Raw genomic sequence first — 16,698 nt, 5'->3', positions numbered from 1 at the left:
GTTTTTAAAGATATAAGCTCATCCCGATGTTAGGCTCATCAAGAGCTTTCATTTGAGTACCCACATGCTTTTTGATATATTTTTCATATATACATATATATAATATATATAAATATATGAAAAAATGACTGTAACATCGAGATGAGCTTATATCTTTGAAAATGTCAATATTTCACGAGATGAAAGGTAATTTCTTAATTATGTATCTAGAGATAAAGCATTTTCAAATCCAGTCCAAATTCTTATTATGATAAATTGACTATTGGTGAGATTGATATCAAACCTTGAAAAGGCACAACTCCAGGTCAAGGCCTTTCTAATGATACCAAATTTAACCATAAAAACTAATTTTATCATATAAATATTCTGGCCACAAAATTTTTCTTATCCTCTTAATAATATAGATGATTGTTATTATTATTGTAATTTGTTTATTTATTTTTTTTTTTCACTACGATTAAACACGTAATAATATGAATTGACATTTTCTCATTGGATGGAAGTAAACCTCGTAATTCTCATGTGTGCCGAACTCCCAGATCACCTCGTAGAGTATAGAACACGAAAGAGAGAGAAAGAGAGAGAAAAAGAGAGACAGAAGGGTGAAATGAAGCCCGTGCAACACTAGAGAGTCACGGAATAAAATTTACGAGTACTCGGGTTGCAGAGGAGAGGTTCCGCAAAAAAAGCTCATGAGTTACTAGCCAGTGTGGGTGAACCTCTGCGAGAGTTAAAAAGATAGTGATAGAGAATCGGACACGTGTCAAATTGTTTGTGGTGATTCTACTCAACGTATTACCCTCCAGAGAATTTTCATTTTACATTTACTTCATTTATTTTTCCCTTTTTTTATTAGATTACATTATTTATTTCTACCAATTAAGTTTCCGCCGGAAATCCTTTAACACTAAATTATAAATGACAAGATTTAACTTATTGCTTGTAATGTCAGGAATAATAATGTCACCTAGAAATAACAACGACATTCTAGTAGGATGGATTATTAATCTATGCATTATTAATGGATACAGATATATAATAACAACTTTAAATAAGGAATAAAATTCATGGGTATATTTTTATTTATACCTCGAAAGTTACATTAATGTGTGTTCTGTTTTGTAAAATCTGAAAATAAGAGACGAAAAAATAAATCTTTTGATCTCACGATGTGAAAACAATGAGCCTCTGGTTTATAAAGTAAAGACATGCTTGAGAGCGCCCAAGAAAAAGGGTTTACTGGCAATGATAAATCCAGCTTCATACTCTAATAAAATGTATTCTACTCTGTATAAATATTATGAAGAAACGCTCCGTTTTGTATTTTATTTTTTCACTGAAGACTAAAGAATATATGATACCAAAACCAAGCAATCCTTTAAGCTTCTAAATTTAGTCTTTAAGCTTGAAGCTCCAACTACTTTCGCCAAATTTTATTTAAGAAACAATTATACTTACCATTTTAGCTTTGAGTTAGAATTTTCCTTCAAAGGATCAGTAACTTCAAAACAATCTCTGAATAAATTAAGTCAAATTAAAATTCACATTTTTCTAATAGTTAGGCATATAATTAATTGAAATTAGCAACTTGAATCACAGAGTAACATTAAAACCAAAATATAATAAATTTGGATAAATAATTTACTGACCATTTTTTTTTTAAATTACTTGAGTCGACAAATAAATATAATACAATCTTGACAATCAAATAAAAGTTCGAGTAATAAAATATAATCGGGGAAAATAAAATATAAATTTAATAAAAGGAATTTATTTTATCAGAACAATGACATCGTTAAAAGTTTAACTGGAACTCGAATCGTTAATTCCGATAAAAATAGATCAACTGAAGTTTAAGTATATAAAAGCTATAACTATAAAAAAGCCATCTCGAGAGGCTTTTAGCACGATACCAGAAGATTATTTTACCCGTCAGATATTTATCAACGAAATTGAAAAATATCCGACGTTGCTTGCGGATGTAAAATCTTACGGAATTGGTCTTATATAAATAATAGTATCCAAAAGTTAATGTCATTTTTATTTACATTTTCCTGTAAGATTTTGGGTAAGATCCGCGACGCCCGGATTTGGTTCCTTCGGTTATTTTTTATGTTTTGTTGGTTTTGCTGAATATTTTTTCGTACTCCCTTGAGACAAAAGATTGCCTGTTTCTTTCCTACCATGTTACTATGTATAAGGAGTAGTAAGCCTTCGAAAAAGCTTGTAAGCTTATCTAAATCAAATCCTAATCTCTGCTGCTTTCGATCCCGACCGGGTGAGCCGAATTTATATACGTATATAAAGTTTTATATACGTTGTCTTGTTTTAAATATTAATAACAAACCATATTTCATTTTGCATTTTGCTAGACGGATTTGTTTTTTTACCTATCAGATTTTAATATTTTTAAATTAATAATAATTTTTAAGATTGTTTAATCTGTAAGCTTATTAAAATTGTATCATTGGAATTAGAAAAAATTTAATAGTTGAATTTTTGTGAAAATTACAATCATTGAAAAATTAACTCAATTCAAGAATAAAAATTTTAAACGAAAAGAATTACTGTCAAAGCTCTAATTCTTGGGAATAATATTTTGTTATTCACAAGAAAAAATTCACAAGAAAAAATTTTGTTATTCACAAATAAATTCTTCTAAAATAAAGAAAAAAATTATTTGACAAAAAAATAATATTAATATAAGAAAATGATTTTGAAAATAACCTCAATATGTTTTGATTAAAAAAATTCTTGTCTTAAAAGTAATTTACTTGTAATAATAAGTAATAACCTAATTTTTAATAACTAACAATATTTTGGTCTTTTTTAAAGAATTTTATATTATTGGTTCAAGAACAAGTTTCTTTAATTAGAATACCAATAAAACAGTACTAATTTTTAACTTGAGTCAATTTTGAAAATTTACGACTTATTTTTTGTTATATGGAAAACAACAAAAATTCGAGCACTGTTAGAATTTTTTAAATACATCGGTACTGTATATCTTGAATCAATGTTACAAGAAAAAAAAACTCTTGAGTTAAATATAAATTAAGTTTTATGCCATTGGTCAATGACTAGTGGATCTAATTCAAGCCCATAGATGGACAGTTCATCTTCCCTTTTTTTTCGAGAGCTATATTCTCGCGCTTGAATTAAATCCACTAGTCATTGACCAATAACATAAAACTTAAACTTATACATACAATCAATGTTCGTCAAAATATCTTTGTTAATAAATTATTTTGTTAGAAAATAATAAAATTCTTCATGAAAATCGTCGAAATTTGAATGGCAAACTTTTTCTCTTTATCCTCTTTCGTGAATTTTTTTGATTCAATTCGTGAATTTTTTTATTCCAAAAGAAAAGCTAAAAAAAAATTGTTTTGCTTGCAAAAAACTTTGACTTCAAAATTTTACTCTTTTTTGAAATATTCTTTTGGAATAAAAAAATTATACACTGATTCTCTCAAAAAAGAGTAAAATTTAGAAGTCAAACTTTTTTGCAAGCAAAAAAATTTTTTTTAGCTTATCATTGTATCAGAGTACCTCATCAAGCGATTCTATTTATAAAATAACAATTCTATACATTGTACATAACACAATTTGATATGATATTCTTTGATCAATATGAAAGCATCAAGGACGTTCCTGAAATCATTGATGAGATAGTGAATTCCGACTAGAGAATGGCCGCTCATCACGGCATTGTCGGCGAAATACAATAGTGGGCGTTACGCTGGTCCAAAACACGGAATGACAATTGAGTTCGCGATCGCGAATTTAGAGCGATTCGTGTAGAATATGTCGTCCGTCGTTTCCATCACCTGTATTCACCCCATATGCACACATACATACATTCATACATTCATACATATGATAATATCCCCCATATGTATCTGTGTAAATATAAAATACATAGAAAAGGAGTACATTCATATGTAGTATGTAGCTGCACATTCGTTTTTCGTGCTATTGCAGTAGTAACTGCCTTACTAGTCCGATTGTGAAGACTCGTGCTTGGCATACATCGATTTACACGCCTCAATTATACTAATTGCATGTACTTACATACTTTATGTTACTCAAAAAACGTTGAATAAACTAACCAAGTAAAGCCCCTCGTAAAATCTATTTACTTTGAATAAATATTGGGTTTTTGTAACTTTATGTACACCTACAGCAACAAATTGGCTTGATTTTTATTTTGTTTACCCATTTATTCATGTGAGTCTGCAAATTGCGCCCCATTAATTACCGATGGAAAAAAAATAATTTCACCGTAGGTTTATACTCCGGTAACATTCTCAGTGCCTCCATTTTATAGAATTAATTATATTTTGTTATTTTGTTACATAAATTATTAAAGTAATATTATTGTTACTTGTATGGCGGCCTTGAAAACTTGGATTGCTGGCGTATATTGTGCGGCGGTCTGGTTCTCTTTGAATATGACGGTGATCATTGAAGCATATTTTCCTCTATGTGTTTATTCAATGGTGAATTACTGATACGTTATTCAAAAACAATATTTCATTTTTGGTTAATTTTATTTAACCACTTATGTATAATATATTTATAATTAATAATTATTCATTGAAATATCAAGTTATAAAAATTATGCGAATTATTTTAGCCCATTATTATATCATTTAGTAAAAAATTTCCACATTTAATAACAAAAAAATCCCTTTTTATTTAAAAGGTTCTGAATAAACTAGAAATTTTTTGTCGTGATATCATACAAAATGTATATTTCATTTGTAAGGCGTATGTATTATATGGTCGCGTAAAAAAAGTGCGGTAGTTTCATCTTGTTAAGAAAAGATTGCAGAAAAAGTGGCGTATTTATGTCCCGTGAGCTGCGTCGTATGATGATAAAAAGTTAAGAGAAAATGAGAGTGTAAGGTCGCCTAGTAATCGACTTTTATAACAGTAGACACTAAAATAAATTTTATAAATTCGATTTTTGATCACGGAATTCCGTATATGAATTACATTTTATCACATTTTTTTTTTTTTTTATTTATATGTTTAATACAGCCAATTTATTATTATTGAAAATGAAATTGTGGAGGCAGAATTGCCAATTGCTGATGTAATGGTTGAGCGAATTTAGGTTTTGATTATTTTTATGCACGCTTAGACAGATATAAAAAATTCAAAGCAAAGAGAATTTTGAGTACTAAATATATTTATGTATGTCAAAGGTTTATTTCTAGCACTAGATGGAGAATTTTAAAAATCGATGATCTTTGAGTTATTTGAAATCGCTAATATTATTCCGGAAGTTCGCTTAAGCTGAGCTTTATGAATAAGTGAAGAACTTTTCATTAATTGATATAATGAACTGAAAGGTTTTATGAATTATTAATTAACGAATTAAGTTTTTGAATAAATCAAAATATTCATTAAATTTATAGCTTATGATAAAATAATAATAATAATTATTATTATTATTATTATTATCATTATTATGATAAAATTACTGTAATGATGAAAAATAAAATTTTTCATTTAATTTTTTTTTTCTATTTATAAAATAACAATAAGCAACAAAAGTAGATAAAAGTAGGAAGATAATGAGGATTTTTAACAAGTATGCAAAATAAGATAAAATTTTTCTCATGTAATTTTCTTCTCATCTCAGTCTGATATCGTTGTCTGAATCCTTGGCGGCGCCAGAACGCGGTTTACTACTTATTCTAGAAAGATCGATCGGTTCTCTCGAGTCAATTTGTAGAACCTCGACAAGTCTTGTCTTGGTCTGAAAACAACTAGGAACTCTTCTTCTTCTTCTTCTTTATCATTTTCTTTTTCTTCTTCTTCTTCTTCTTCTTCTTCTGCTTCACGGTTTGTATCTTCATCTTCTTTCGTACCATAAAAAGCACCATCGCTTAATATCCAATCACCCCGATTTAATCACGAACTCAGAACAACCATTTGAAAGACAGCCCACAAATAATGTTTCTCATTACTCATTGCTCATAAAAAAAAAAAAATTTCCAAAAAGTTAACCAACGTCTTTTGTCTTGAGATTTTTATTTAATTGTAATTTGTTGTTGATTAGTAAGCAACTTCTTAAATATCATAAAATTTAATTAAGCTTAATGAATTCAGCAAACAGCGTCATTGTCAGTGTAATTTAAATTTCTAAGCATATTTTACAGCATATTATACAAAAGTAAATCAATGACGTTACGATGAAAATTGTATTCAAAAAATTAGCATAAAATAATATTACAAGTGAATAACTTTGTAATAACAAATTTATATGACTATAAATTTTGAATAAATAATATTTCTGAAAACATTGAACGGCGTTGTTTTAATATCAAGTACTCGTAGTTAATTTCAAAAGCTACTCTAGCATCACTCTCGTTTCTTTAATCAACATAGAACTCATCTGAATTCTAGCGTAATGGCTTTAATGAGATCGACTTTAACTATATACAACTTTAACTTTATATATCTATATAAATTTATGATGAAACAAATTTGCGTGTATTCACAACCAAACTTTCTCAATATACAATTATTATATCGACGCTTTTCCTTCTAACGGCAAATACAAAATAGTAACTATATTTTTACCCAAAAAACTAGACAAATAAAACAGAAAGCTTCAAAGTATACTGCAGGAAATTTCATTAAAATACATAAATAATGGCACGGTGAATTTTTCATTTTGTCTATCTTTTATCTTCAGCTCGTTAAAGTACTTTTTTAAACTGATAAATAAACTTGTGCATATATATTCACGTGTTATACATAAGACTTTAGTATACTCGTTCGAAAGAGGGAGACGAAAATAGCGCTCACGTATAAGCGAGAAAGAACTAAACCGCAGATTTTGGGACAAGCACAAAGGTAGACAGTAGTGCAGAGTGTATGCCATAGCAAGGGTGAGCTCATTTCGGGCAAACAATCCACGTCAGTGTCGTTTCGGTTGAAAATGCAGATATATACGGGCGACGTGTACGCGATGAGAAGAGGGTAGAATCCTTCTACTTTCCACTTGCCAAAGTCTTCACTCGGCGGAGTTGAGCTGCTCAATAATCTCAAACATAAACGGTTCACACACCAAAAGATTCATTCAAATGCTCGAGCATACCATTACCGAAGCAAACATACAGAGAAGCTATTATTGAACTTTTTAAATTTATAGTATTTAATAAACGTTTGTTTTTTTTTTTAGATATGAGAAAAATGAGGATAATATGTTGGACAAAATAATTAAAATGAAGTTTTCTTTATCCACAGATTCGGTAGAATCTGGCGCCAAGTTCCGTTCAAAAATTCCGTTGTAAACGGAGCGCCAGACTACCGACTGTGTTTACTGTAAGCATCACGTTTTTTAGAGGTTGCAAATTTATTTTTAATTCTACGGTCCTTTTTTTCCTTAAATTAGTATTATAACGGTAGTTCATACCTTATTTTCCTGATATTAATTGATTATATGCAATTATAACAATTAATCTGCTTAATATTATTAAATTTAATCAGCACAAACTATAGCAACGCAAACATTTCGATCCTGACTTTTTTTCAATGGGCAAAGTGATCTGCCACAGACTAAATAATTCGAGAATGCATAGTAATCCTTCGATAGATGGGAAACTACAGTTAAAAAAAGATATTTCGCAGCTTGGATCTACACTCGCCAGGGTGCACTAGTTCTTTCTACATATACTGTAGCTTCAAGTAAACTCCAATCTTGAAGGGACTCACACACATATGTTCTAATGAACTACGGTGATTCGCTTACAATTACCTTCTTATTTAATTGCTTTGATTTACTTTAAACTTTTAGCGAGAAAGTATTAATAAATTCAAATTGAATGTGCCTAAAGGTACGGCAAATGAACGATACGGCTCCGGATGTGTACGGAGCAATATAAATTCCCGGGAAATTCAAATTTTACTCGAAAAACTTCGCATGTATACGGAGCCGTATAATAATAATAATAACGATAATACTGAAAATAATAATAATGGTAATACTAAATTAATGACAAAAATAATAGGAATAAAAATATTTATCTCTATTCTTATCATGATTGTTATTAAATCATTAATCATTGAATTATTAAATTCAAAGTTACTTAATTTTCTTTTAAAATTTATCTGAAATGGAAAGCTTCTAATTGATAATTTAGTTCATCAATATAAACTATTCTTCATTTCATACTTATATTTTTCGTGAAATAAGTTTATATTTTATTTTGAATGATAAGTATTCTTCTTATCACAGAAATAAAAAATGAAAAATAAAAATTATCTTTTTATTACAAAAATATAAAAATTAAAAAATTAAATTCATCTTTTCATTTTTCAATAGCAAAAGTGCTAGGGAGAAATTTTTTTATGAAAAAATGATTTATTTTTATAAATCAGAATTTTCGATTCAGACAACGTTGAATATAACTGTTTAAATTAAATTTTTTTATTCAAAAATCTCTGCATAGAAACACTTCTTAACTAAAAATCTAATTTCCAATGTTTCATATTTTTAGACTACACTTAAAAATCAGTGTGATATTTTTAGTCGCTTTCAGATGTCACTACCTACGTTGTCATCCACAGATTCGGTAGAATCTGGCGCCAAGTTCCGTTCAAAAATTCCGTTGTAAACGGAGCGCCAGACTACCGACTGTGTTTACTGTAAGCAGAATGGTATTTCGAGGTTGCAAAATTTTATTTAATTATATGGTACTCCTTTTTCCAAAATGATATATCATAAAAGTAAATCATACTCTATTTTACTGATATTAATTAATTATAATCAATTATAACATTTAATTCACTTAAAATTATTAAATTTTATCAGCACAAACTATAGTAAGCCCAGAAATTTCGATCCTGACTTTTTTTTCATGGAGAAAAGTCACCGCCACAGACTAGATAAAATAAAAATGTGTAGTAATCTTACTATAGATACGCAACTACACTGAAAAAAGTTAATTCACAGCTTGCATCTACAACCACCAGAGTGCAGTGGAATTATTTCTACATAAACTGTAGATTCAACGGGATAGCTCACTGAAGTTAGAACCCCAAATTTTTTTCTTTTAATTTTTGATTTTTTTTTCTATCACGTTTTCAGCTTTTCGTTTGTTCTTTATTATTCACTATCAATATTTGATCGTTCTCCATTTATTTATTTTAAAAAGAATTTATTAATAATGTACCTTTAAGTTAGCCCCCCTGTCGCATTTTTTAATATTTTGGTAGCAATTTAGGTCATCAAGCCTGTATTTTTGATTGTTCATGTATATTTAACATTTGTTCCTACTTCATATTTTTTATTTGTTGTTTAATTAACATTTTTAATTAGCTGTATGTATGCATTCTAAATATTTGCACTGCGCATGCGTCAACTTTACGTATATAGACTTTTAGCGCGGTCTTTTGAAAATTATAGTGACAAGCACATCTCATGTGTAAAAAATTAAAAAATTTACGAGTGTAATTTTTTAGGAATTACTATTTAATTAATTCAAATAATTAAAAAAATTATTAGACGTCAGCCAATATCAATGTCATTAAGTAAATAAATAAATAACTAATAAATATTCATTTCATTCTAAATTTTTAAAAATATCGAGAGAATTGTTAATCAATGCATGTACATTTTTTTTTATTTTCATCAATACTACGAACTATTAAAAAAAAAAAAAAAAAAAAAAAAAAAATCCATAACAATTAACAAAAAATTTCAATACTTTATTAAAATAAAACTTATTATAAAATTATTAAAAACTACACGTTGCCCTTTTGTCCTGTGACCTCTATAATTGAAATTACAAGAAAAATACACTTACTCTAATCACTGTGCTGGTCAATATAATTTTCAAAAGTCCGCGCTGAAAGTTTAAACGTAAAGTTGACGCATGCGCAGTGCAAATATTTAGAATACAAATATTCAGCTTATTAAAAAGGTTAATTAAACATGAAATAAACAATTTGAAGTTGGAACAAAGGTTTTTTGTACATGAACAATCATAATCAGAGGTTATTCCCATTGGATAGTGTACCATTCTATGATTTTGTGGTCGTTGCCGATAGGTTGCATTGTTATCCAATCAAGTGGATTTCAAATAATTGTAATCTTTAGGTGAAAAGTCTTACAATTATGCGCATGGTATATTGTGTCATTTACTTACTATAATGTCATAATAACAATAACACTAATAATAAAAATTATGAGACTGAAATTAATTATATCGGTAATACCAAATTGAGGTTAAAAATATCATTATCATTATTATTACTGAATGAATTATTGTTATTATTAAATTAATGTGTATTAGAGTATTAAATCCAAACCAACAACTTTTTTAATTCAAAAAAATGTTAAAATTTTTACTGTATATAAATAAAAATGTAAAATCCCTATTAATAAGATAGTTAATCGCTTTTAACCGCGGAGTTTACGCGGATCAGTCACGTTAAGTTTTTTAATGCTACTCGCTACTATGAGAGAAACAGAATTTCAATTTTTTTATTAGGATTTGATTATCAAAATTAACGAATAAACAACCTATCATATTAGAATAGCTTTGCCTGCATTAATTTATTCATTTATGAATTTTCAATTTTGCGCGAGAAAAATTTAATTTTGAAATTAAGAATGTTAAAATACTTTATAAATACAAAATTTCTAGAACAAACTATCAAACAACTTCATATGTGGATGGTTTTCAAACCTATTCTTTCTAGTGAATTTCATTTATTAACTAGACTAAATACACAACAGGCTAAAGATTGTTTGAGTTTTACTTTCTTCCTTCAGGCCAGCAGTTCAAGATTTAGGCAATTCTCATTGGATAGTGTACACATTCTACGACTTTGTAGTCGTTGCCTGTAGGTGGCATTGTTATTCAATCGAGCGGATTTCAAATAATTGTAATTTTTACGCCATATGTATTACAATTATGCGTATGATGCATTGTCCCCTTTATTAACAATAATGTCATTGTAACAATAACAATAATAATCATTATAAAAATGAAATTTATTATATCGGTAATGATAAATTGATGTTAAAAGTATCATTATCATTGTTTATCAATACCAAAATAATTATTGTTATTGTTAAATTAATGTGTAGTAGAGCATTAAATCTAGATTAACAACTTTTTTAATTCAAAAAATGTTAAACTTTAACTATATATACATAAAAATTTAAAATCCCCATTGATAAGCTAGTTAATTGATTGAAACCGAAGAGTTTACACGGGTCAGTCACGTTAAGTTTTTTAATGCTACTAGCTACTATGAGAGAAACAGAATTTTAATTTTTTTGTTAGGATTTGATTTTCAAAATTAACGAACAAATAACCTTTTATATGATAATAGCTTTACCTGCATTAATTAATTTATTTACATATTTCTAATTTTGCGCGGGAAAAGTTCAATTTTAAAATTAAGAGGCGAGCAAAAATTACACTTAACAAAAAGATATGAAATCCGAACAAAAACAGTTTCACTGTAAAAAATTGCGCCAAGTCCACGTTCATAAAACTCATCTCAATAACATCTGCACTTTGCAAAAAAATAAGACTCGTTACAATAATTTTCATTCTATACAAAAAAAAGTTAAATACAAAAAAATACCAAGAAACCGTCATAATGTTGAAAAAATTGAAAAAAATTTGTTGAAAATTTAAAAATTAAGAAAAAATTTTTTTATCGTATTGACGCGCGTCATTGAGTACCCCAAATTTTTTCGAACGAATTTCAACCCGAGAAAAAACGATTTCGCTTGAATTTATGTAATGTAAATATGTATAATTATTAGGGTGGGTCAAAAAAATCGAATAATTTATTTTTGACTTTATACTCTGAAAAATCGGTTCGTAGACACCTAAAAAGAATTCTCTCCAAGTATAAGCTCTTAATTATAACGGGAAGGTCCTCCGCTTTGCGGGTTTCTATTTTTTTCGAATAATCAGATAAAAAAATTTATATCTCGCTTCCAACTGCTTGGAAAAATATTCCGTGGCATAGATTTTGTGAGAAATTGAATGCTTTACAAAAAAGGTCTCTTATGACTTTTTCAAAAACTCAACCGATTAAAAGATATTCATAGTTGAAGTTTGGCTATTTTAAGGAAAATATTCGTTTTTATTATGAATTTTATAAGTCGATGAAAAAAATTATTTCGGATTGCGGAACTCATGATTTTGTAGGAAATTTACTGCTCTACAAAAATGGTCTCTTATGATTTTTGATTAAGTGAAGCCGTTACGAGATATTCATCGTCAAACATTAACGAATATCAATATTTCCAGTTTTTGATCAATAATTCGATAAATTTTAATTTAAACTATGAGTTCCAGGAAAATTTACATAAATTTGAGTTTCGATCGATAAAGAAATGTTATAAACAATTTTTTAATATTGTTTTCAGTCTTGAGCTTGTTTGATTGCATTAAAACAAGAAATTAGAGCATTTTTTTCGACATATAGCCAATGATTAGTTTAATTTGAAGTGAATGACATATTTCTTTGTCAAATTTAATATGAAAAGTATTGAATCAAGTGAGAAACAACCAGTATTTAACTTTTTTATAGATAAATTTTTTATTGAATTATCAATTGCAATATAATTGTCTATATTTTTAACATAACAGTACGCTATTACTATAAATAATTTCTTTTATTACAATTTGGGAATGTTTTTTGATGTTCTTTGACAACTTGCAATAAGTACTGGAATTGTTCTTCATTTTTTGTCAAGCATTGATTATATTCACTGACTAATGCAACAGCTCGCTCTGCTGAATCATTGACAACTTTTAGTTGTTGAAAGTATTCTTTATTTTCGAGATAACTCTCATTAGTAGGCCATAATTCAACATCGACATCAAGAAAGTCATACGGTAGATCGAAGATTTTGAAAAGATTTAATGACTTTTTAGACACAAAGTCACTCAGAGTTCTCTGCGCCAATGAATTCAAATCTTTTTTAGCAATTACAAATCTTTTAGCTTTAGAATCTGTACCTTCACGAGTATTAACAGCTTCAACAATACTTTTTTACTTCTAATGGAACGCCATCGTCAAACAGTGATAAAATGGCAAGTTCATCGCTCAAATACCATAAGTGCGAAATCATTTTTTCACACGTAGCTGAAGAAATCAAAGGATTGATATGTTTGTACTCCAATAAATTTTTCATAAACTGCAAGTCATGATAAGCAGCAGTTGTTGCAGAAGTTGATGAAAACCAAGCTTTTAAATACAATGTGACTATAAAAATACAGAAATGACGAAGACCATGCAATTCTTTCTGAGAGAGTTTGAATTCATCTCTGAATAGATACATTTTCAAACTATAAATGGCCTTAGCCATCCATCTAGCATGATGAACAGCACCAGGACGTTTGAAAGAAATCTTTTCTTGAGGCATTTCTCCAAGGAAAATCAATGATAATTCCAATAATTCTTTATCTAACTTATTATAACATTTCTTTATCGATCGAAACTCAAATTTATGTAAATTTTCCTGAAACTCATAGTTTAAATTAAAATTTATCGAATTATTGATCAAAAACTGGAAATATTGATATTCGTTAATGTTTGACGATGAATATCTCGTAACGACTTCACTTAATCAAAAAATCATAAGAGACCATTTTTGTAGAGCAGTAAATTTCCTACAAAATCATGAGTTCCGCAATCCGAAATAATTTTTTTTCATCGACTTATAAAATTCATAATAAAAACGAATATTTTCCTTAAAATAGCCAAACTTCAACTATGAATATCTTTTAATCGGTTGAGTTTTTGAAAAAGTCATAAGAGACCTTTTTTGTAAAGCATTCAATTTCTCACAAAATCTATGCCATGGAATATTTTTCCAAGCAGTTGGAAGCGAGATATAAATTTTTTTATCTGATTATTCGAAAAAAATAGAAACCCGCAAAGCGGAGGACCTTCCCGTTATAATTAAGAGCTTATACTTGGAGAGAATTCTTTTTAGGTGTCTACGAACCTATTTTTCAGAGTATAAAATCAAAAATAAATTATTCGATTTTTTTGACCCACCCTAATAATTATATAATATATATATATTATATATATATATATATATATATATATATATATATATATATATATATATATATATATATATATATATATCTTATCAGCTCTAATTATATAATATATGATTTCATACATTGTTATGTTTATAGATTCACATCAGTGAAGTATACTCAACGAATTAAAAACTCTGCTTACTGGATTAATATCAGTTTCAGTGAAAAAATCCGTTTCGAAAATTTTTTCAGATTTTTAGTGAAAATATCTGTCAATATGGTAGTCTGGTGAAGATATCTGAAATAACACAAAATTTTAATTCAATTTTTTTCAGTTCCGTCATTAAGCTTTCATGAAGAAACTTGATCATGCTTCGTTTAATTGTAATTAACACATTTTGACTGGCAATCACACCGCATTTTCTCAATTTAGTCGGCCATACGTTTTATTTTTTAATCAACTCAATTTTCGCAGTGATTCCACGACAGAGTCAATGTATGCAGGCGTATTCACTTGTAAGCAAATTGCATAACTGAACAGGAGAGGGCGTTTTATTGAAATCATAAACGATGGGCGGAGAATTTAAAAATTTCAAATAAAATACGTATGCCATGTTGATTTTACCTAACTTTTGTTAAACGTATCATAAAATAATATTTCATTAATTACATTTATGCATTTTATAGGTTGACTTACTTATAAATGTTGAAACATTAAAAGGATGTTCATGTATCCTGAAAAAATTTGGGGTACTCAATGACGCGCGCCAAGTACGATAAAAAAATTTTTTCTTAATTTTTAAATTTTCAACAAATTTTTTTCAATTTTTTCAACATTATGACGGTTTCTTGGTATTTTTTTGTATTTAACTTTTTTTTGTATAGAATGAAAATTATTGTAACGAGTCTTATTTTTTTTGCAAAGTGCAGATGTTATTGAGATAAGTTTTATGAACGTGGACTTGGCGCAATTTTTTACAGTGAAACTGTTTTTGTTCGGATATTGATTACTTAATACATTTATAAGAAAATTAAATCGATTAAAGAACATAAAATCTTGAACTAGGAAAATTACTTTGGAGAATTTCATTTTGTCTTTAATAAGCCAGAAAAGTTCTTAAACTCAACCACTGTATTTAGATCAAGTACATTTTACTTTATTTACTTATTTGTAAATTTTTTGGGTGTTCAAGATCAAAAATTGACTTTAATCAATTAAAATTTTTGATAAATAACTCATAATGATCATTAATTCTAAAAAATTTTTCAATTAAATTAAAAATATTGTCATTTTTAAATATATGTATTCATAAAATGATTTTTTGGATGATTTTAACAGGTTATGTGCCCATACGTCCACGTACATTCTATCAAAGTTTGATAACCACGTTTTAAGATGTCGTAAATTAAATTTAGAAAATTTTACAGCAATTTAATTAAATGCAGAAAATGCATGTCTATGTAAAAATGTAATTTCTAACTGCAATTTTTTATTCAAAGAGATAAATCGATTTTAAATTTTAGCAACACACGTTTTATGCATTTAATTACCTATATTTCAAGTTTCAAAGATACTTATCCCTTAAATCATAACTGCTTCTCACCATTCAAGTAATTAATGTTATATTGCTCCATTTATAGTTATTTTTTTTTTAATCTTAGCAAACATAGTTTCTCCCAAATCGAACCTCTTCTAGCTAATCCTAACAGCAATAATATCTAACGTTCTAAGACTACCTCAATTCGAGTCCCAATGTGTAAACTATTCCGCCTTATGTCCTCGGTGTATATGTTATCTCTTACTGTAAAGTTTACCACTGGAACATTACCAGTGACCTTAATGACCTTTATTCAAGTTTAGTTAGCCAAGTAACGAGCTGGAGTAGTCTCTCCAAACGAGAGTTCTCCATCTGCCGGTGCAGTTTATCGTAGGACGTGGATTCTATTACTATACCCGGTTCGCAAAGTCCTTTGGGTCAGAGACTGAAATAAAAGGTGTCGGCAGATCCAGACGAACAAAGAAAAAGAGGACCCAGTATGGGATAAAAGGATCAACCAGGAAAGGAGAGTAATGCAATGAGCGGCTCAAAGATACGACAGTGACAGAGACGCGAATAAATGTCGGGTTATGCATACTAATAAGACCCGGTAGACATAAGTCCGCTCGTCTTCTCGTTAATGTACCAGCAAGTTTGTTCACTTTGTTTCTACCCGGATAGCTCTGGCTCTGGCTCAGATTATTCGCTTTATTCAGGATTATTAGAGGGCACCTTCACTCGCTTTTTAGTTTACTAGCAGTCTAGCTTATGTACTATCCTATGCTATACAGATGCTATACGATACTATGCTATACAGGAGGTACAGTAATATTAGAGTAATTAACCGAACAGAGAGACAGAAACCTCTACCGTCGATTCACAAAGGGGTTCAATTTCTGGGGGTTTGTTTACACCTGCAAATGAACCAAGATATCCAGTCACACTTGTGTCCTTCGTGTTTTTTATTTCTCGTCCTTCTCATTCACCCTTCTCGTGTTTCTAATCTAATGACAATGACTAATGACAAACAACCGACAGTAAAGACAGGCTCCAATCGACAGTAAAGACGATTCCAGCTCCCATTTCTGAGGGTTAGCGTACAGTTTATA

The 16,698-nt window shown here is 28.7% G+C and overlaps 1 protein-coding gene across 2 annotated transcripts in view; it reads left to right on the top strand.

The window, feature by feature from the left end:
• Alpha-man-iib (alpha-Mannosidase class II b) overlaps nt 1-16,698 on the top strand; it is a 136,147-nt gene that overhangs the window by 85,047 nt on the left and 34,402 nt on the right. The gene's annotated exons all lie outside the window — the stretch shown is intronic.

The sequence above is a fragment of the Cotesia typhae genome, unplaced genomic scaffold (genome assembly GCF_013202065.1).
Source record: "Cotesia typhae breed Kobodo isofemale line unplaced genomic scaffold, CoteBio_Ctyphae scaffold_13, whole genome shotgun sequence".
NCBI lineage: Eukaryota > Metazoa > Arthropoda > Insecta > Hymenoptera > Braconidae > Cotesia > Cotesia typhae.
This window is presented reverse-complemented; position numbering and strand designations above follow the sequence as displayed.